This window comes from Poromitra crassiceps (genome assembly GCF_964638095.1).
Source record: "Poromitra crassiceps genome assembly, chromosome: 7".
Lineage (NCBI taxonomy): Eukaryota > Metazoa > Chordata > Actinopteri > Beryciformes > Melamphaidae > Poromitra > Poromitra crassiceps.
In genome coordinates, this window is record NC_139628.1 from 11,736,839 (window position 1) to 11,759,421 (window position 22,583).

Sequence of the window (22,583 nt, forward strand, 5' to 3'; positions counted from 1 at the left end):
CAAATTCCCGTGAGTTGGTAAATGGTAGAGACCTGAAACCTGGCCCAATGACAGATATTGTTGGCTGGTAGGTGCTCAAAAAAGATTTTTCGAATCGGCCTGAAGGTGGCGCTATAATCGACGGTTTTACGTTAAAGGCCATCACTTCCACGCCGTTGGTCCGATTTTCAAACTTTTTTTTTCCAGATGTTCAGGTGAACCTGCTCTACAAGTTTGCCATAAGGACCCTCAATGTCCGCCTGGAAAGTTTTTGAGATATTTGGAAAAGTTTGGAAAACACATTTTTTGCATCTCCTCCTAGACCGTTGGACCGATTTGCACCAGACTCGCAAGGAAGCATCTATGGAGCAAGCTCTACAATCGTGATTGGTGGATTTTTGAAAGCTACTTTAGTTTCGGAGATATTGATCGTTAAAGTTGAGAGGGGCGTGGCCTCACAGCTAAATTGTCCTCACTTCATGACCGATTAAGGAATCTTCACGAAACTTGCAGGAGGTCTTCGGAGACCATCCTAGACCATGTGTGTCAAATTTTGTGCAATTCAACCAAAAGGGGGCGTTATAGCAGCATTCAGTACCTGTACCTTCTAAATTGTTTGATTTTGAAGGGCGGCAGGAAGTGCTGATTCATTGGAATTATGGCCAGCCTGACGTCTTGTATTGACACTTGACACTTCTGAGCTGATTTCAGAAAAGAAAGTGTCATTTGGCCTGTAGGGGGCGCTATTGTTTGCCTATGGGGGGCGCTACAGCAACGTATCTCCGCAACCGTAACTCGTAGAGACTCACGGATGGCGGCGTTGGACTCGGGGTGAAAAAGTAGCGGTACGAGGCCCGGGATCACCATCGCACCTTCCGTTTCCCATTTATTAGGGGTTCGAGCCCTGAAGGGGCTGAAACCCTATTGTTTTTCAAAATCCGAATATATTATTATTATTTTTCATCTGCCCCAACGCAAATTCCCGTGAGTTGGTAAATGGTAGAGACCTGAAACCTGGCCCAATGACAGATATTGTTGGCTGGTAGGTGCTCAAAAAAGATTTTTCGAATCGGCCTGAAGGTGGCGCTATAATCGACGGTTTTACGTTAAAGGCCATCACTTCCACGCCGTTGGTCCGATTTTCAAACTTTTTTTTTCCAGATGTTCAGGTGAACCTGCTCTACAAGTTTGCCATAAGGACCCTCAATGTCCGCCTGGAAAGTTTTTGAGATATTTGGAAAAGTTTGGAAAACACATTTTTTGCATCTCCTCCTAGACCGTTGGACCGATTTGCACCAGACTCGCAAGGAAGCATCTATGGAGCAAGCTCTACAATCGTGATTGGTGGATTTTTGAAAGCTACTTTAGTTTCGGAGATATTGATCGTTAAAGTTGAGAGGGGCGTGGCCTCACAGCTAAATTGTCCTCACTTCATGACCGATTAAGGAATCTTCACGAAACTTGCAGGAGGTCTTCGGAGACCATCCTAGACCATGTGTGTCAAATTTTGTGCAATTCAACCAAAAGGGGGCGTTATAGCAGCATTCAGTACCTGTACCTTCTAAATTGTTTGATTTTGAAGGGCGGCAGGAAGTGCTGATTCATTGGAATTATGGCCAGCCTGACGTCTTGTATTGACACTTGACACTTCTGAGCTGATTTCAGAAAAGAAAGTGTCATTTGGCCTGTAGGGGGCGCTATTGTTTGCCTATGGGGGGCGCTACAGCAACGTATCTCCGCAACCGTAACTCGTAGAGACTCACGGATGGCGGCGTTGGACTCGGGGTGAAAAAGTAGCGGTATGAGGCCCGGGATCACCATCGCACCTTCCGTTTCCCATTTATTAGGGGTTCGAGCCCTGAAGGGGCTGAAACCCTATTGTTTTTCAAAATCCGAATATATTATTATTATTTTTCATCTGCCCCAACGCAAATTCCCGTGAGTTGGTAAATGGTAGAGACCTGAAACCTGGCCCAATGACAGATATTGTTGGCTGGTAGGTGCTCAAAAAAGATTTTTCGAATCGGCCTGAAGGTGGCGCTATAATCGACGGTTTTACGTTAAAGGCCATCACTTCCACGCCGTTCGTCCGATTTTCAAACTTTTTTTTTCCAGATGTTCAGGTGAACCTGCTCTACAAGTTTGCCATAAGGACCCTCAATGTCCGCCTGGAAAGTTTTTGAGATATTTGGAAAAGTTTGGAAAACACATTTTTTGCATCTCCTCCTAGACCGTTGGACCGATTTGCACCAGACTCGCAAGGAAGCATCTATGGAGCAAGCTCTACAATCGTGATTGGTGGATTTTTGAAAGCTACTTTAGTTTCGGAGATATTGATCGTTAAAGTTGAGAGGGGCGTGGCGTCACAGCTAAATTGTCCTCACTTCATGACCGATTAAGGAATCTTCACGAAACTTGCAGGAGGTCTTCGGAGACCATCCTAGACCATGTGTGTCAAATTTTGTGCAATTCAACCAAAAGGGGGCGCTATAGCAGCATTCAGTACCTGTACCTTCTAAATTGTTTGATTTTGAAGGGCGGCAGGAAGTGCTGATTCATTGGAATTATGGCCAGCCTGACGTCTTGTATTGACACTTGACACTTCTGAGCTGATTTCAGAAAAGAAAGTGTCATTTGGCCTGTAGGGGGCGCTATTGTTTGCCTATGGGGGGCGCTACAGCAACGTATCTCCGCAACCGTAACTCGTAGAGACTCACGGATGGCGGCGTTGGACTCGGGGTGAAAAAGTAGCGGTACGAGGCCCGGGATCACCATCGCACCTTCCGTTTCCCATTTATTAGGGGTTCGAGCCCTGAAGGGGCTGAAACCCTATTGTTTTTCAAAATCCGAATATATTATTATTATTTTTCATCTGCCCCAACGCAAATTCCCGTGAGTTGGTAAATGGTAGAGACCTGAAACCTGGCCCAATGACAGATATTGTTGGCTGGTAGGTGCTCAAAAAAGATTTTTCGAATCGGCCTGAAGGTGGCGCTATAATCGACGGTTTTACGTTAAAGGCCATCACTTCCACGCCGTTGGTCCGATTTTCAAACTTTTTTTTTCCAGATGTTCAGGTGAACCTGCTCTACAAGTTTGCCATAAGGACCCTCAATGTCCGCCTGGAAAGTTTTTGAGATATTTGGAAAAGTTTGGAAAACACATTTTTTGCATCTCCTCCTAGACCGTTGGACCGATTTGCACCAGACTCGCAAGGAAGCATCTATGGAGCAAGCTCTACAATCGTGATTGGTGGATTTTTGAAAGCTACTTTAGTTTCGGAGATATTGATCGTTAAAGTTGAGAGGGGCGTGGCCTCACAGCTAAATTGTCCTCACTTCATGACCGATTAAGGAATCTTCACGAAACTTGCAGGAGGTCTTCGGAGACCATCCTAGACCATGTGTGTCAAATTTTGTGCAATTCAACCAAAAGGGGGCGTTATAGCAGCATTCAGTACCTGTACCTTCTAAATTGTTTGATTTTGAAGGGCGGCAGGAAGTGCTGATTCATTGGAATTATGGCCAGCCTGACGTCTTGTATTGACACTTGACACTTCTGAGCTGATTTCAGAAAAGAAAGTGTCATTTGGCCTGTAGGGGGCGCTATTGTTTGCCTATGGGGGGCGCTACAGCAACGTATCTCCGCAACCGTAACTCGTAGAGACTCACGGATGGCGGCGTTGGACTCGGGGTGAAAAAGTAGCGGTACGAGGCCCGGGATCACCATCGCACCTTCCGTTTCCCATTTATTAGGGGTTCGAGCCCTGAAGGGGCTGAAACCCTATTGTTTTTCAAAATCCGAATATATTATTATTATTTTTCATCTGCCCCAACGCAAATTCCCGTGAGTTGGTAAATGGTAGAGACCTGAAACCTGGCCCAATGACAGATATTGTTGGCTGGTAGGTGCTCAAAAAAGATTTTTCGAATCGGCCTGAAGGTGGCGCTATAATCGACGGTTTTACGTTAAAGGCCATCACTTCCACGCCGTTGGTCCGATTTTCAAACTTTTTTTTTCCAGATGTTCAGGTGAACCTGCTCTACAAGTTTGCCATAAGGACCCTCAATGTCCGCCTGGAAAGTTTTTGAGATATTTGGAAAAGTTTGGAAAACACATTTTTTGCATCTCCTCCTAGACCGTTGGACCGATTTGCACCAGACTCGCAAGGAAGCATCTATGGAGCAAGCTCTACAATCGTGATTGGTGGATTTTTGAAAGCTACTTTAGTTTCGGAGATATTGATCGTTAAAGTTGAGAGGGGCGTGGCGTCACAGCTAAATTGTCCTCACTTCATGACCGATTAAGGAATCTTCACGAAACTTGCAGGAGGTCTTCGGAGACCATCCTAGACCATGTGTGTCAAATTTTGTGCAATTCAACCAAAAGGGGGCGCTATAGCAGCATTCAGTACCTGTACCTTCTAAATTGTTTGATTTTGAAGGGCGGCAGGAAGTGCTGATTCATTGGAATTATGGCCAGCCTGACGTCTTGTATTGACACTTGACACTTCTGAGCTGATTTCAGAAAAGAAAGTGTCATTTGGCCTGTAGGGGGCGCTATTGTTTGCCTATGGGGGGCGCTACAGCAACGTATCTCCGCAACCGTAACTCGTAGAGACTCACGGATGGCGGCGTTGGACTCGGGGTGAAAAAGTAGCGGTACGAGGCCCGGGATCACCATCGCACCTTCCGTTTCCCATTTATTAGGGGTTCGAGCCCTGAAGGGGCTGAAACCCTATTGTTTTTCAAAATCCGAATATATTATTATTATTTTTCATCTGCCCCAACGCAAATTCCCGTGAGTTGGTAAATGGTAGAGACCTGAAACCTGGCCCAATGACAGATATTGTTGGCTGGTAGGTGCTCAAAAAAGATTTTTCGAATCGGCCTGAAGGTGGCGCTATAATCGACGGTTTTACGTTAAAGGCCATCACTTCCACGCCGTTGGTCCGATTTTCAAACTTTTTTTTTCCAGATGTTCAGGTGAACCTGCTCTACAAGTTTGCCATAAGGACCCTCAATGTCCGCCTGGAAAGTTTTTGAGATATTTGGAAAAGTTTGGAAAACACATTTTTTGCATCTCCTCCTAGACCGTTGGACCGATTTGCACCAGACTCGCAAGGAAGCATCTATGGAGCAAGCTCTACAATCGTGATTGGTGGATTTTTGAAAGCTACTTTAGTTTCGGAGATATTGATCGTTAAAGTTGAGAGGGGCGTGGCCTCACAGCTAAATTGTCCTCACTTCATGACCGATTAAGGAATCTTCACGAAACTTGCAGGAGGTCTTCGGAGACCATCCTAGACCATGTGTGTCAAATTTTGTGCAATTCAACCAAAAGGGGGCGTTATAGCAGCATTCAGTACCTGTACCTTCTAAATTGTTTGATTTTGAAGGGCGGCAGGAAGTGCTGATTCATTGGAATTATGGCCAGCCTGACGTCTTGTATTGACACTTGACACTTCTGAGCTGATTTCAGAAAAGAAAGTGTCATTTGGCCTGTAGGGGGCGCTATTGTTTGCCTATGGGGGGCGCTACAGCAACGTATCTCCGCAACCGTAACTCGTAGAGACTCACGGATGGCGGCGTTGGACTCGGGGTGAAAAAGTAGCGGTACGAGGCCCGGGATCACCATCGCACCTTCCGTTTCCCATTTATTAGGGGTTCGAGCCCTGAAGGGGCTGAAACCCTATTGTTTTTCAAAATCCGAATATATTATTATTATTTTTCATCTGCCCCAACGCAAATTCCCGTGAGTTGGTAAATGGTAGAGACCTGAAACCTGGCCCAATGACAGATATTGTTGGCTGGTAGGTGCTCAAAAAAGATTTTTCGAATCGGCCTGAAGGTGGCGCTATAATCGACGGTTTTACGTTAAAGGCCATCACTTCCACGCCGTTGGTCCGATTTTCAAACTTTTTTTTTCCAGATGTTCAGGTGAACCTGCTCTACAAGTTTGCCATAAGGACCCTCAATGTCCGCCTGGAAAGTTTTTGAGATATTTGGAAAAGTTTGGAAAACACATTTTTTGCATCTCCTCCTAGACCGTTGGACCGATTTGCACCAGACTCGCAAGGAAGCATCTATGGAGCAAGCTCTACAATCGTGATTGGTGGATTTTTGAAAGCTACTTTAGTTTCGGAGATATTGATCGTTAAAGTTGAGAGGGGCGTGGCGTCACAGCTAAATTGTCCTCACTTCATGACCGATTAAGGAATCTTCACGAAACTTGCAGGAGGTCTTCGGAGACCATCCTAGACCATGTGTGTCAAATTTTGTGCAATTCAACCAAAAGGGGGCGCTATAGCAGCATTCAGTACCTGTACCTTCTAAATTGTTTGATTTTGAAGGGCGGCAGGAAGTGCTGATTCATTGGAATTATGGCCAGCCTGACGTCTTGTATTGACACTTGACACTTCTGAGCTGATTTCAGAAAAGAAAGTGTCATTTGGCCTGTAGGGGGCGCTATTGTTTGCCTATGGGGGGCGCTACAGCAACGTATCTCCGCAACCGTAACTCGTAGAGACTCACGGATGGCGGCGTTGGACTCGGGGTGAAAAAGTAGCGGTACGAGGCCCGGGATCACCATCGCACCTTCCGTTTCCCATTTATTAGGGGTTCGAGCCCTGAAGGGGCTGAAACCCTATTGTTTTTCAAAATCCGAATATATTATTATTATTTTTCATCTGCCCCAACGCAAATTCCCGTGAGTTGGTAAATGGTAGAGACCTGAAACCTGGCCCAATGACAGATATTGTTGGCTGGTAGGTGCTCAAAAAAGATTTTTCGAATCGGCCTGAAGGTGGCGCTATAATCGACGGTTTTACGTTAAAGGCCATCACTTCCACGCCGTTGGTCCGATTTTCAAACTTTTTTTTTCCAGATGTTCAGGTGAACCTGCTCTACAAGTTTGCCATAAGGACCCTCAATGTCCGCCTGGAAAGTTTTTGAGATATTTGGAAAAGTTTGGAAAACACATTTTTTGCATCTCCTCCTAGACCGTTGGACCGATTTGCACCAGACTCGCAAGGAAGCATCTATGGAGCAAGCTCTACAATCGTGATTGGTGGATTTTTGAAAGCTACTTTAGTTTCGGAGATATTGATCGTTAAAGTTGAGAGGGGCGTGGCGTCACAGCTAAATTGTCCTCACTTCATGACCGATTAAGGAATCTTCACGAAACTTGCAGGAGGTCTTCGGAGACCATCCTAGACCATGTGTGTCAAATTTTGTGCAATTCAACCAAAAGGGGGCGCTATAGCAGCATTCAGTACCTGTACCTTCTAAATTGTTTGATTTTGAAGGGCGGCAGGAAGTGCTGATTCATTGGAATTATGGCCAGCCTGACGTCTTGTATTGACACTTGACACTTCTGAGCTGATTTCAGAAAAGAAAGTGTCATTTGGCCTGTAGGGGGCGCTATTGTTTGCCTATGGGGGGCGCTACAGCAACGTATCTCCGCAACCGTAACTCGTAGAGACTCACGGATGGCGGCGTTGGACTCGGGGTGAAAAAGTAGCGGTACGAGGCCCGGGATCACCATCGCACCTTCCGTTTCCCATTTATTAGGGGTTCGAGCCCTGAAGGGGCTGAAACCCTATTGTTTTTCAAAATCCGAATATATTATTATTATTTTTCATCTGCCCCAACGCAAATTCCCGTGAGTTGGTAAATGGTAGAGACCTGAAACCTGGCCCAATGACAGATATTGTTGGCTGGTAGGTGCTCAAAAAAGATTTTTCGAATCGGCCTGAAGGTGGCGCTATAATCGACGGTTTTACGTTAAAGGCCATCACTTCCACGCCGTTGGTCCGATTTTCAAACTTTTTTTTTCCAGATGTTCAGGTGAACCTGCTCTACAAGTTTGCCATAAGGACCCTCAATGTCCGCCTGGAAAGTTTTTGAGATATTTGGAAAAGTTTGGAAAACACATTTTTTGCATCTCCTCCTAGACCGTTGGACCGATTTGCACCAGACTCGCAAGGAAGCATCTATGGAGCAAGCTCTACAATCGTGATTGGTGGATTTTTGAAAGCTACTTTAGTTTCGGAGATATTGATCGTTAAAGTTGAGAGGGGCGTGGCCTCACAGCTAAATTGTCCTCACTTCATGACCGATTAAGGAATCTTCACGAAACTTGCAGGAGGTCTTCGGAGACCATCCTAGACCATGTGTGTCAAATTTTGTGCAATTCAACCAAAAGGGGGCGTTATAGCAGCATTCAGTACCTGTACCTTCTAAATTGTTTGATTTTGAAGGGCGGCAGGAAGTGCTGATTCATTGGAATTATGGCCAGCCTGACGTCTTGTATTGACACTTGACACTTCTGAGCTGATTTCAGAAAAGAAAGTGTCATTTGGCCTGTAGGGGGCGCTATTGTTTGCCTATGGGGGGCACTACAGCAACGTATCTCCGCAACCGTAACTCGTAGAGACTCACGGATGGCGGCGTTGGACTCGGGGTGAAAAAGTAGCGGTACGAGGCCCGGGATCACCATCGCACCTTCCGTTTCCCATTTATTAGGGGTTCGAGCCCTGAAGGGGCTGAAACCCTATTGTTTTTCAAAATCCGAATATATTATTATTATTTTTCATCTGCCCCAACGCAAATTCCCGTGAGTTGGTAAATGGTAGAGACCTGAAACCTGGCCCAATGACAGATATTGTTGGCTGGTAGGTGCTCAAAAAAGATTTTTCGAATCGGCCTGAAGGTGGCGCTATAATCGACGGTTTTACGTTAAAGGCCATCACTTCCACGCCGTTGGTCCGATTTTCAAACTTTTTTTTTCCAGATGTTCAGGTGAACCTGCTCTACAAGTTTGCCATAAGGACCCTCAATGTCCGCCTGGAAAGTTTTTGAGATATTTGGAAAAGTTTGGAAAACACATTTTTTGCATCTCCTCCTAGACCGTTGGACCGATTTGCACCAGACTCGCAAGGAAGCATCTATGGAGCAAGCTCTACAATCGTGATTGGTGGATTTTTGAAAGCTACTTTAGTTTCGGAGATATTGATCGTTAAAGTTGAGAGGGGCGTGGCCTCACAGCTAAATTGTCCTCACTTCATGACCGATTAAGGAATCTTCACGAAACTTGCAGGAGGTCTTCGGAGACCATCCTAGACCATGTGTGTCAAATTTTGTGCAATTCAACCAAAAGGGGGCGTTATAGCAGCATTCAGTACCTGTACCTTCTAAATTGTTTGATTTTGAAGGGCGGCAGGAAGTGCTGATTCATTGGAATTATGGCCAGCCTGACGTCTTGTATTGACACTTGACACTTCTGAGCTGATTTCAGAAAAGAAAGTGTCATTTGGCCTGTAGGGGGCGCTATTGTTTGCCTATGGGGGGCGCTACAGCAACGTATCTCCGCAACCGTAACTCGTAGAGACTCACGGATGGCGGCGTTGGACTCGGGGTGAAAAAGTAGCGGTACGAGGCCCGGGATCACCATCGCACCTTCCGTTTCCCATTTATTAGGGGTTCGAGCCCTGAAGGGGCTGAAACCCTATTGTTTTTCAAAATCCGAATATATTATTATTATTTTTCATCTGCCCCAACACAAATTCCCGTGAGTTGGTAAATGGTAGAGACCTGAAACCTGGCCCAATGACAGATATTGTTGGCTGGTAGGTGCTCAAAAAAGATTTTTCGAATCGGCCTGAAGGTGGCGCTATAATCGACGGTTTTACGTTAAAGGCCATCACTTCCACGCCGTTGGTCCGATTTTCAAACTTTTTTTTTCCAGATGTTCAGGTGAACCTGCTCTACAAGTTTGCCATAAGGACCCTCAATGTCCGCCTGGAAAGTTTTTGAGATATTTGGAAAAGTTTGGAAAACACATTTTTTGCATCTCCTCCTAGACCGTTGGACCGATTTGCACCAGACTCGCAAGGAAGCATCTATGGAGCAAGCTCTACAATCGTGATTGGTGGATTTTTGAAAGCTACTTTAGTTTCGGAGATATTTATCGTTAAAGTTGAGAGGGGCGTGGCGTCACAGCTAAATTGTCCTCACTTCATGACCGATTAAGGAATCTTCACGAAACTTGCAGGAGGTCTTCGGAGACCATCCTAGACCATGTGTGTCAAATTTTGTGCAATTCAACCAAAAGGGGGCGCTATAGCAGCATTCAGTACCTGTACCTTCTAAATTGTTTGATTTTGAAGGGCGGCAGGAAGTGCTGATTCATTGGAATTATGGCCAGCCTGACGTCTTGTATTGACACTTGACACTTCTGAGCTGATTTCAGAAAAGAAAGTGTCATTTGGCCTGTAGGGGGCGCTATTGTTTGCCTATGGGGGGCGCTACAGCAACGTATCTCCGCAACCGTAACTCGTAGAGACTCACGGATGGCGGCGTTGGACTCGGGGTGAAAAAGTAGCGGTACGAGGCCCGGGATCACCATCGCACCTTCCGTTTCCCATTTATTAGGGGTTCGAGCCCTGAAGGGGCTGAAACCCTATTGTTTTTCAAAATCCGAATATATTATTATTATTTTTCATCTGCCCCAACGCAAATTCCCGTGAGTTGGTAAATGGTAGAGACCTGAAACCTGGCCCAATGACAGATATTGTTGGCTGGTAGGTGCTCAAAAAAGATTTTTCGAATCGGCCTGAAGGTGGCGCTATAATCGACGGTTTTACGTTAAAGGCCATCACTTCCACGCCGTTGGTCCGATTTTCAAACTTTTTTTTTCCAGATGTTCAGGTGAACCTGCTCTACAAGTTTGCCATAAGGACCCTCAATGTCCGCCTGGAAAGTTTTTGAGATATTTGGAAAAGTTTGGAAAACACATTTTTTGCATCTCCTCCTAGACCGTTGGACCGATTTGCACCAGACTCGCAAGGAAGCATCTATGGAGCAAGCTCTACAATCGTGATTGGTGGATTTTTGAAAGCTACTTTAGTTTCGGAGATATTGATCGTTAAAGTTGAGAGGGGCGTGGCCTCACAGCTAAATTGTCCTCACTTCATGACCGATTAAGGAATCTTCACGAAACTTGCAGGAGGTCTTCGGAGACCATCCTAGACCATGTGTGTCAAATTTTGTGCAATTCAACCAAAAGGGGGCGTTATAGCAGCATTCAGTACCTGTACCTTCTAAATTGTTTGATTTTGAAGGGCGGCAGGAAGTGCTGATTCATTGGAATTATGGCCAGCCTGACGTCTTGTATTGACACTTGACACTTCTGAGCTGATTTCAGAAAAGAAAGTGTCATTTGGCCTGTAGGGGGCGCTATTGTTTGCCTATGGGGGGCGCTACAGCAACGTATCTCCGCAACCGTAACTCGTAGAGACTCACGGATGGCGGCGTTGGACTCGGGGTGAAAAAGTAGCGGTACGAGGCCCGGGATCACCATCGCACCTTCCGTTTCCCATTTATTAGGGGTTCGAGCCCTGAAGGGGCTGAAACCCTATTGTTTTTCAAAATCCGAATATATTATTATTATTTTTCATCTGCCCCAACGCAAATTCCCGTGAGTTGGTAAATGGTAGAGACCTGAAACCTGGCCCAATGACAGATATTGTTGGCTGGTAGGTGCTCAAAAAAGATTTTTCGAATCGGCCTGAAGGTGGCGCTATAATCGACGGTTTTACGTTAAAGGCCATCACTTCCACGCCGTTGGTCCGATTTTCAAACTTTTTTTTTCCAGATGTTCAGGTGAACCTGCTCTACAAGTTTGCCATAAGGACCCTCAATGTCCGCCTGGAAAGTTTTTGAGATATTTGGAAAAGTTTGGAAAACACATTTTTTGCATCTCCTCCTAGAACGTTGGACCGATTTGCACCAGACTCGCAAGGAAGCATCTATGGAGCAAGCTCTACAATCGTGATTGGTGGATTTTTGAAAGCTACTTTAGTTTCGGAGATATTGATCGTTAAAGTTGAGAGGGGCGTGGCGTCACAGCTAAATTGTCCTCACTTCATGACCGATTAAGGAATCTTCACGAAACTTGCAGGAGGTCTTCGGAGACCATCCTAGACCATGTGTGTCAAATTTTGTGCAATTCAACCAAAAGGGGGCGCTATAGCAGCATTCAGTACCTGTACCTTCTAAATTGTTTGATTTTGAAGGGCGGCAGGAAGTGCTGATTCATTGGAATTATGGCCAGCCTGACGTCTTGTATTGACACTTGACACTTCTGAGCTGATTTCAGAAAAGAAAGTGTCATTTGGCCTGTAGGGGGCGCTATTGTTTGCCTATGGGGGGCGCTACAGCAACGTATCTCCGCAACCGTAACTCGTAGAGACTCACGGATGGCGGCGTTGGACTCGGGGTGAAAAAGTAGCGGTACGAGGCCCGGGATCACCATCGCACCTTCCGTTTCCCATTTATTAGGGGTTCGAGCCCTGAAGGGGCTGAAACCCTATTGTTTTTCAAAATCCGAATATATTATTATTATTTTTCATCTGCCCCAACGCAAATTCCCGTGAGTTGGTAAATGGTAGAGACCTGAAACCTGGCCCAATGACAGATATTGTTGGCTGGTAGGTGCTCAAAAAAGATTTTTCGAATCGGCCTGAAGGTGGCGCTATAATCGACGGTTTTACGTTAAAGGCCATCACTTCCACGCCGTTGGTCCGATTTTCAAACTTTTTTTTTCCAGATGTTCAGGTGAACCTGCTCTACAAGTTTGCCATAAGGACCCTCAATGTCCGCCTGGAAAGTTTTTGAGATATTTGGAAAAGTTTGGAAAACACATTTTTTGCATCTCCTCCTAGACCGTTGGACCGATTTGCACCAGACTCGCAAGGAAGCATCTATGGAGCAAGCTCTACAATCGTGATTGGTGGATTTTTGAAAGCTACTTTAGTTTCGGAGATATTGATCGTTAAAGTTGAGAGGGGCGTGGCGTCACAGCTAAATTGTCCTCACTTCATGACCGATTAAGGAATCTTCACGAAACTTGCAGGAGGTCTTCGGAGACCATCCTAGACCATGTGTGTCAAATTTTGTGCAATTCAACCAAAAGGGGGCGCTATAGCAGCATTCAGTACCTGTACCTTCTAAATTGTTTGATTTTGAAGGGCGGCAGGAAGTGCTGATTCATTGGAATTATGGCCAGCCTGACGTCTTGTATTGACACTTGACACTTCTGAGCTGATTTCAGAAAAGAAAGTGTCATTTGGCCTGTAGGGGGCGCTATTGTTTGCCTATGGGGGGCGCTACAGCAACGTATCTCCGCAACCGTAACTCGTAGAGACTCACGGATGGCGGCGTTGGACTCGGGGTGAAAAAGTAGCGGTACGAGGCCCGGGATCACCATCGCACCTTCCGTTTCCCATTTATTAGGGGTTCGAGCCCTGAAGGGGCTGAAACCCTATTGTTTTTCAAAATCCGAATATATTATTATTATTTTTCATCTGCCCCAACGCAAATTCCCGTGAGTTGGTAAATGGTAGAGACCTGAAACCTGGCCCAATGACAGATATTGTTGGCTGGTAGGTGCTCAAAAAAGATTTTTCGAATCGGCCTGAAGGTGGCGCTATAATCGACGGTTTTACGTTAAAGGCCATCACTTCCACGCCGTTGGTCCGATTTTCAAACTTTTTTTTTCCAGATGTTCAGGTGAACCTGCTCTACAAGTTTGCCATAAGGACCCTCAATGTCCGCCTGGAAAGTTTTTGAGATATTTGGAAAAGTTTGGAAAACACATTTTTTGCATCTCCTCCTAGACCGTTGGACCGATTTGCACCAGACTCGCAAGGAAGCATCTATGGAGCAAGCTCTACAATCGTGATTGGTGGATTTTTGAAAGCTACTTTAGTTTCGGAGATATTGATCGTTAAAGTTGAGAGGGGCGTGGCCTCACAGCTAAATTGTCCTCACTTCATGACCGATTAAGGAATCTTCACGAAACTTGCAGGAGGTCTTCGGAGACCATCCTAGACCATGTGTGTCAAATTTTGTGCAATTCAACCAAAAGGGGGCGTTATAGCAGCATTCAGTACCTGTACCTTCTAAATTGTTTGATTTTGAAGGGCGGCAGGAAGTGCTGATTCATTGGAATTATGGCCAGCCTGACGTCTTGTATTGACACTTGACACTTCTGAGCTGATTTCAGAAAAGAAAGTGTCATTTGGCCTGTAGGGGGCGCTATTGTTTGCCTATGGGGGGCGCTACAGCAACGTATCTCCGCAACCGTAACTCGTAGAGACTCACGGATGGCGGCGTTGGACTCGGGGTGAAAAAGTAGCGGTACGAGGCCCGGGATCACCATCGCACCTTCCGTTTCCCATTTATTAGGGGTTCGAGCCCTGAAGGGGCTGAAACCCTATTGTTTTTCAAAATCCGAATATATTATTATTATTTTTCATCTGCCCCAACGCAAATTCCCGTGAGTTGGTAAATGGTAGAGACCTGAAACCTGGCCCAATGACAGATATTGTTGGCTGGTAGGTGCTCAAAAAAGATTTTTCGAATCGGCCTGAAGGTGGCGCTATAATCGACGGTTTTACGTTAAAGGCCATCACTTCCACGCCGTTGGTCCGATTTTCAAACTTTTTTTTTCCAGATGTTCAGGTGAACCTGCTCTACAAGTTTGCCATAAGGACCCTCAATGTCCGCCTGGAAAGTTTTTGAGATATTTGGAAAAGTTTGGAAAACACATTTTTTGCATCTCCTCCTAGACCGTTGGACCGATTTGCACCAGACTCGCAAGGAAGCATCTATGGAGCAAGCTCTACAATCGTGATTGGTGGATTTTTGAAAGCTACTTTAGTTTCGGAGATATTGATCGTTAAAGTTGAGAGGGGCGTGGCGTCACAGCTAAATTGTCCTCACTTCATGACCGATTAAGGAATCTTCACGAAACTTGCAGGAGGTCTTCGGAGACCATCCTAGACCATGTGTGTCAAATTTTGTGCAATTCAACCAAAAGGGGGCGCTATAGCAGCATTCAGTACCTGTACCTTCTAAATTGTTTGATTTTGAAGGGCGGCAGGAAGTGCTGATTCATTGGAATTATGGCCAGCCTGACGTCTTGTATTGACACTTGACACTTCTGAGCTGATTTCAGAAAAGAAAGTGTCATTTGGCCTGTAGGGGGCGCTATTGTTTGCCTATGGGGGGCGCTACAGCAACGTATCTCCGCAACCGTAACTCGTAGAGACTCACGGATGGCGGCGTTGGACTCGGGGTGAAAAAGTAGCGGTACGAGGCCCGGGATCACCATCGCACCTTCCGTTTCCCATTTATTAGGGGTTCGAGCCCTGAAGGGGCTGAAACCCTATTGTTTTTCAAAATCCGAATATATTATTATTATTTTTCATCTGCCCCAACGCAAATTCCCGTGAGTTGGTAAATGGTAGAGACCTGAAACCTGGCCCAATGACAGATATTGTTGGCTGGTAGGTGCTCAAAAAAGATTTTTCGAATCGGCCTGAAGGTGGCGCTATAATCGACGGTTTTACGTTAAAGGCCATCACTTCCACGCCGTTGGTCCGATTTTCAAACTTTTTTTTTCCAGATGTTCAGGTGAACCTGCTCTACAAGTTTGCCATAAGGACCCTCAATGTCCGCCTGGAAAGTTTTTGAGATATTTGGAAAAGTTTGGAAAACACATTTTTTGCATCTCCTCCTAGACCGTTGGACCGATTTGCACCAGACTCGCAAGGAAGCATCTATGGAGCAAGCTCTACAATCATGATTGGTGGATTTTTGAAAGCTACTTTAGTTTCGGAGATATTGATCGTTAAAGTTGAGAGGGGCGTGGCGTCACAGCTAAATTGTCCTCACTTCATGACCGATTAAGGAATCTTCACGAAACTTGCAGGAGGTCTTCGGAGACCATCCTAGACCATGTGTGTCAAATTTTGTGCAATTCAACCAAAAGGGGGCGCTATAGCAGCATTCAGTACCTGTACCTTCTAAATTGTTTGATTTTGAAGGGCGGCAGGAAGTGCTGATTCATTGGAATTATGGCCAGCCTGACGTCTTGTATTGACACTTGACACTTCTGAGCTGATTTCAGAAAAGAAAGTGTCATTTGGCCTGTAGGGGGCGCTATTGTTTGCCTATGGGGGGCGCTACAGCAACGTATCTCCGCAACCGTAACTCGTAGAGACTCACGGATGGCGGCGTTGGACTCGGGGTGAAAAAGTAGCGGTACGAGGCCCGGGATCACCATCGCACCTTCCGTTTCCCATTTATTAGGGGTTCGAGCCCTGAAGGGGCTGAAACCCTATTGTTTTTCAAAATCCGAATATATTATTATTATTTTTCATCTGCCCCAACGCAAATTCCCGTGAGTTGGTAAATGGTAGAGACCTGAAACCTGGCCCAATGACAGATATTGTTGGCTGGTAGGTGCTCAAAAAAGATTTTTCGAATCGGCCTGAAGGTGGCGCTATAATCGACGGTTTTACGTTAAAGGCCATCACTTCCACGCCGTTGGTCCGATTTTCAAACTTTTTTTTTCCAGATGTTCAGGTGAACCTGCTCTACAAGTTTGCCATAAGGACCCTCAATGTCCGCCTGGAAAGTTTTTGAGATATTTGGAAAAGTTTGGAAAACACATTTTTTGCATCTCCTCCTAGACCGTTGGACCGATTTGCACCAGACTCGCAAGGAAGCATCTATGGAGCAAGCTCTACAATCGTGATTGGTGGATTTTTGAAAGCTACTTTAGTTTCGGAGATATTGATCGTTAAAGTTGAGAGGGGCGTGGCGTCACAGCTAAATTGTCCTCACTTCATGACCGATTAAGGAATCTTCACGAAACTTGCAGGAGGTCTTCGGAGACCATCCTAGACCATGTGTGTCAAATTTTGTGCAATTCAACCAAAAGGGGGCGCTATAGCAGCATTCAGTACCTGTACCTTCTAAATTGTTTGATTTTGAAGGGCGGCAGGAAGTGCTGATTCATTGGAATTATGGCCAGCCTGACGTCTTGTATTGACACTTGACACTTCTGAGCTGATTTCAGAAAAGAAAGTGTCATTTGGCCTGTAGGGGGCGCTATTGTTTGCCTATGGGGGGCGCTACAGCAACGTATCTCCGCAACCGTAACTCGTAGAGACTCACGGATGGCGGCGTTGGACTCGGGGTGAAAAAGTAGCGGTACGAGGCCCGGGATCACCATCGCACCTTCCGTTTCCCATTTATTAGGGGTTCGAGCCCTGAAGGGGCTGAAACCCTATTGTTTTTCAAAATCCGAATATATTATTATTATTTTTCATCTGCCCCAACGCAAATTCCCGTGAGTTGGTAAATGGTAGAGACCTGAAACCTGGCCCAATGACAGATATTGTTGGCTGGTAGGTGCTCAAAAAAGATTTTTCGAATCGGCCTGAAGGTGGCGCTATAATCGACGGTTTTACGTTAAAGGCCATCACTTCCACGCCGTTGGTCCGATTTTCAAACTTTTTTTTTCCAGATGTTCAGGTGAACCTGCTCTACAAGTTTGCCATAAGGACCCTCAATGTCCGCCTGGAAAGTTTTTGAGATATTTGGAAAAGTTTGGAAAACACATTTTTTGCATCTCCTCCTAGACCGTTGGACCGATTTGCACCAGACTCGCAAGGAAGCATCTATGGAGCAAGCTCTACAATCGTGATTGGTGGATTTTTGAAAGCTACTTTAGTTTCGGAGATATTGATCGTTAAAGTTGAGAGGGGCGTGGCCTCACAGCTAAATTGTCCTCACTTCATGACCGATTAAGGAATCTTCACGAAACTTGCAGGAGGTCTTCGGAGACCATCCTAGACCATGTGTGTCAAATTTTGTGCAATTCAACCAAAAGGGGGCGTTATAGCAGCATTCAGTACCTGTACCTTCTAAATTGTTTGATTTTGAAGGGCGGCAGGAAGTGCTGATTCATTGGAATTATGGCCAGCCTGACGTCTTGTATTGACACTTGACACTTCTGAGCTGATTTCAGAAAAGAAAGTGTCATTTGGCCTGTAGGGGGCGCTATTGTTTGCCTATGGGGGGCGCTACAGCAACGTATCTCCGCAACCGTAACTCGTAGAGACTCACGGATGGCGGCGTTGGACTCGGGGTGAAAAAGTAGCGGTACGAGGCCCGGGATCACCATCGCACCTTCCGTTTCCCATTTATTAGGGGTTCGAGCCCTGAAGGGGCTGAAACCCTATTGTTTTTCAAAATCCGAATATATTATTATTATTTTTCATCTGCCCCAACGCAAATTCCCGTGAGTTGGTAAATGGTAGAGACCTGAAACCTGGCCCAATGACAGATATTGTTGGCTGGTAGGTGCTCAAAAAAGATTTTTCGAATCGGCCTGAAGGTGGCGCTATAATCGACGGTTTTACGTTAAAGGCCATCACTTCCACGCCGTTGGTCCGATTTTCAAACTTTTTTTTTCCAGATGTTCAGGTGAACCTGCTCTACAAGTTTGCCATAAGGACCCTCAATGTCCGCCTGGAAAGTTTTTGAGATATTTGGAAAAGTTTGGAAAACACATTTTTTGCATCTCCTCCTAGACCGTTGGACCGATTTGCACCAGACTCGCAAGGAAGCATCTATGGAGCAAGCTCTACAATCGTGATTGGTGGATTTTTGAAAGCTACTTTAGTTTCGGAGATATTGATCGTTAAAGTTGAGAGGGGCGTGGCGTCACAGCTAAATTGTCCTCACTTCATGACCGATTAAGGAATCTTCACGAAACTTGCAGGAGGTCTTCGGAGACCATCCTAGACCATGTGTGTCAAATTTTGTGCAATTCAACCAAAAGGGGGCGCTATAGCAGCATTCAGTACCTGTACCTTCTAAATTGTTTGATTTTGAAGGGCGGCAGGAAGTGCTGATTCATTGGAATTATGGCCAGCCTGACGTCTTGTATTGACACTTGACACTTCTGAGCTGATTTCAGAAAAGAAAGTGTCATTTGGCCTGTAGGGGGCGCTATTGTTTGCCTATGGGGGGCGCTACAGCAACGTATCTCCGCAACCGTAACTCGTAGAGACTCACGGATGGCGGCGTTGGACTCGGGGTGAAAAAGTAGCGGTACGAGGCCCGGGATCACCATCGCACCTTCCGTTTCCCATTTATTAGGGGTTCGAGCCCTGAAGGGGCTGAAACCCTATTGTTTTTCAAAATCCGAATATATTATTATTATTTTTCATCTGCCCCAACGCAAATTCCCGTGAGTTGGTAAATGGTAGAGACCTGAAACCTGGCCCAATGACAGGTATTGTTGGCTGGTAGGTGCTCAAAAAAGATTTTTCGAATCGGCCTGAAGGTGGCGCTATAATCGACGGTTTTACGTTAAAGGCCATCACTTCCACGCCGTTGGTCCGATTTTCAAACTTTTCTTTTCCAGATGTTCAGGTGAACCTGCTCTACAAGTTTGCCATAAGGACCCTCAATGTCCGCCTGGAAAGTTTTTGAGATATTTGGAAAAGTTTGGAAAACACATTTTTTGCATCTCCTCCTAGACCGTTGGACCGATTTGCACCAGACTCGCAAGGAAGCATCTATGGAGCAAGCTCTACAATCGTGATTGGTGGATTTTTGAAAGCTACTTTAGTTTCGGAGATATTGATCGTTAAAGTTGAGAGGGGCGTGGCCTCACAGCTAAATTGTCCTCACTTCATGACCGATTAAGGAATCTTCACGAAACTTGCAGGAGGTCTTCGGAGACCATCCTAGACCATGTGTGTCAAATTTTGTGCAATTCAACCAAAAGGGGGCGTTATAGCAGCATTCAGTACCTGTACCTTCTAAATTGTTTGATTTTGAAGGGCGGCAGGAAGTGCTGATTCATTGGAATTATGGCCAGCCTGACGTCTTGTATTGACACTTGACACTTCTGAGCTGATTTCAGAAAAGAAAGTGTCATTTGGCCTGTAGGGGGCGCTATTGTTTGCCTATGGGGGGCGCTACAGCAACGTATCTCCGCAACCGTAACTCGTAGAGACTCACGGATGGCGGCGTTGGACTCGGGGTGAAAAAGTAGCGGTACGAGGCCCGGGATCACCATCGCACCTTCCGTTTCCCATTTATTAGGGGTTCGAGCCCTGAAGGGGCTGAAACCCTATTGTTTTTCAAAATCCGAATATATTATTATTATTTTTCATCTGCCCCAACGCAAATTCCCGTGAGTTGGTAAATGGTAGAGACCTGAAACCTGGCCCAATGACAGATATTGTTGGCTGGTAGGTGCTCAAAAAAGATTTTTCGAATCGGCCTGAAGGTGGCGCTATAATCGACGGTTTTACGTTAAAGGCCATCACTTCCACGCCGTTGGTCCGATTTTCAAACTTTTTTTTTCCAGATGTTCAGGTGAACCTGCTCTACAAGTTTGCCATAAGGACCCTCAATGTCCGCCTGGAAAGTTTTTGAGATATTTGGAAAAGTTTGGAAAACACATTTTTTGCATCTCCTCCTAGACCGTTGGACCGATTTGCACCAGACTCGCAAGGAAGCATCTATGGAGCAAGCTCTACAATCGTGATTGGTGGATTTTTGAAAGCTACTTTAGTTTCGGAGATATTGATCGTTAAAGTTGAGAGGGGCGTGGCGTCACAGCTAAATTGTCCTCACTTCATGACCGATTAAGGAATCTTCACGAAACTTGCAGGAGGTCTTCGGAGACCATCCTAGACCATGTGTGTCAAATTTTGTGCAATTCAACCAAAAGGGGGCGCTATAGCAGCATTCAGTACCTGTACCTTCTAAATTGTTTGATTTTGAAGGGCGGCAGGAAGTGCTGATTCATTGGAATTATGGCCAGCCTGACGTCTTGTATTGACACTTGACACTTCTGAGCTGATTTCAGAAAAGAAAGTGTCATTTGGCCTGTAGGGGGCGCTATTGTTTGCCTATGGGGGGCGCTACAGCAACGTATCTCCGCAACCGTAACTCGTAGAGACTCACGGATGGCGGCGTTGGACTCGGGGTGAAAAAGTAGCGGTACGAGGCCCGGGATCACCATCGCACCTTCCGTTTCCCATTTATTAGGGGTTCGAGCCCTGAAGGGGCTGAAACCCTATTGTTTTTCAAAATCCGAATATATTATTATTATTTTTCATCTGCCCCAACGCAAATTCCCGTGAGTTGGTAAATGGTAGAGACCTGAAACCTGGCCCAATGACAGATATTGTTGGCTGGTAGGTGCTCAAAAAAGATTTTTCGAATCGGCCTGAAGGTGGCGCTATAATCGACGGTTTTACGTTAAAGGCCATCACTTCCACGCCGTTGGTCCGATTTTCAAACTTTTTTTTTCCAGATGTTCAGGTGAACCTGCTCTACAAGTTTGCCATAAGGACCCTCAATGTCCGCCTGGAAAGTTTTTGAGATATTTGGAAAAGTTTGGAAAACACATTTTTTGCATCTCCTCCTAGACCGTTGGACCGATTTGCACCAGACTCGCAAGGAAGCATCTATGGAGCAAGCTCTACAATCGTGATTGGTGGATTTTTGAAAGCTACTTTAGTTTCGGAGATATTGATCGTTAAATTTGAGAGGGGCGTGGCCTCACAGCTAAATTGTCCTCACTTCATGACCGATTAAGGAATCTTCACGAAACTTGCAGGAGGTCTTCGGAGACCATCCTAGACCATGTGTGTCAAATTTTGTGCAATTCAACCAAAAGGGGGCGTTATAGCAGCATTCAGTACCTGTACCTTCTAAATTGTTTGATTTTGAAGGGCGGCAGGAAGTGCTGATTCATTGGAATTATGGCCAGCCTGACGTCTTGTATTGACACTTGACACTTCTGAGCTGATTTCAGAAAAGAAAGTGTCATTTGGCCTGTAGGGGGCGCTATTGTTTGCCTATGGGGGGCGCTACAGCAACGTATCTCCGCAACCGTAACTCGTAGAGACTCACGGATGGCGGCGTTGGACTCGGGGTGAAAAAGTAGCGGTACGAGGCCCGGGATCACCATCGCACCTTCCGTTTCCCATTTATTAGGGGTTCGAGCCCTGAAGGGGCTGAAACCCTATTGTTTTTCAAAATCCGAATATATTATTATTATTTTTCATCTGCCCCAACGCAAATTCCCGTGAGTTGGTAAATGGTAGAGACCTGAAACCTGGCCCAATGACAGATATTGTTGGCTGGTAGGTGCTCAAAAAAGATTTTTCGAATCGGCCTGAAGGTGGCGCTATAATCGACGGTTTTACGTTAAAGGCCATCACTTCCACGCCGTTGGTCCGATTTTCAAACTTTTTTTTTCCAGATGTTCAGGTGAACCTGCTCTACAAGTTTGCCATAAGGACCCTCAATGTCCGCCTGGAAAGTTTTTGAGATATTTGGAAAAGTTTGGAAAACACATTTTTTGCATCTCCTCCTAGACCGTTGGACCGATTTGCACCAGACTCGCAAGGAAGCATCTATGGAGCAAGCTCTACAATCGTGATTGGTGGATTTTTGAAAGCTACTTTAGTTTCGGAGATATTGATCGTTAAAGTTGAGAGGGGCGTGGCGTCACAGCTAAATTGTCCTCACTTCATGACCGATTAAGGAATCTTCACGAAACTTGCAGGAGGTCTTCGGAGACCATCCTAGACCATGTGTGTCAAATTTTGTGCAATTCAACCAAAAGGGGGCGCTATAGCAGCATTCAGTACCTGTACCTTCTAAATTGTTTGATTTTGAAGGGCGGCAGGAAGTGCTGATTCATTGGAATTATGG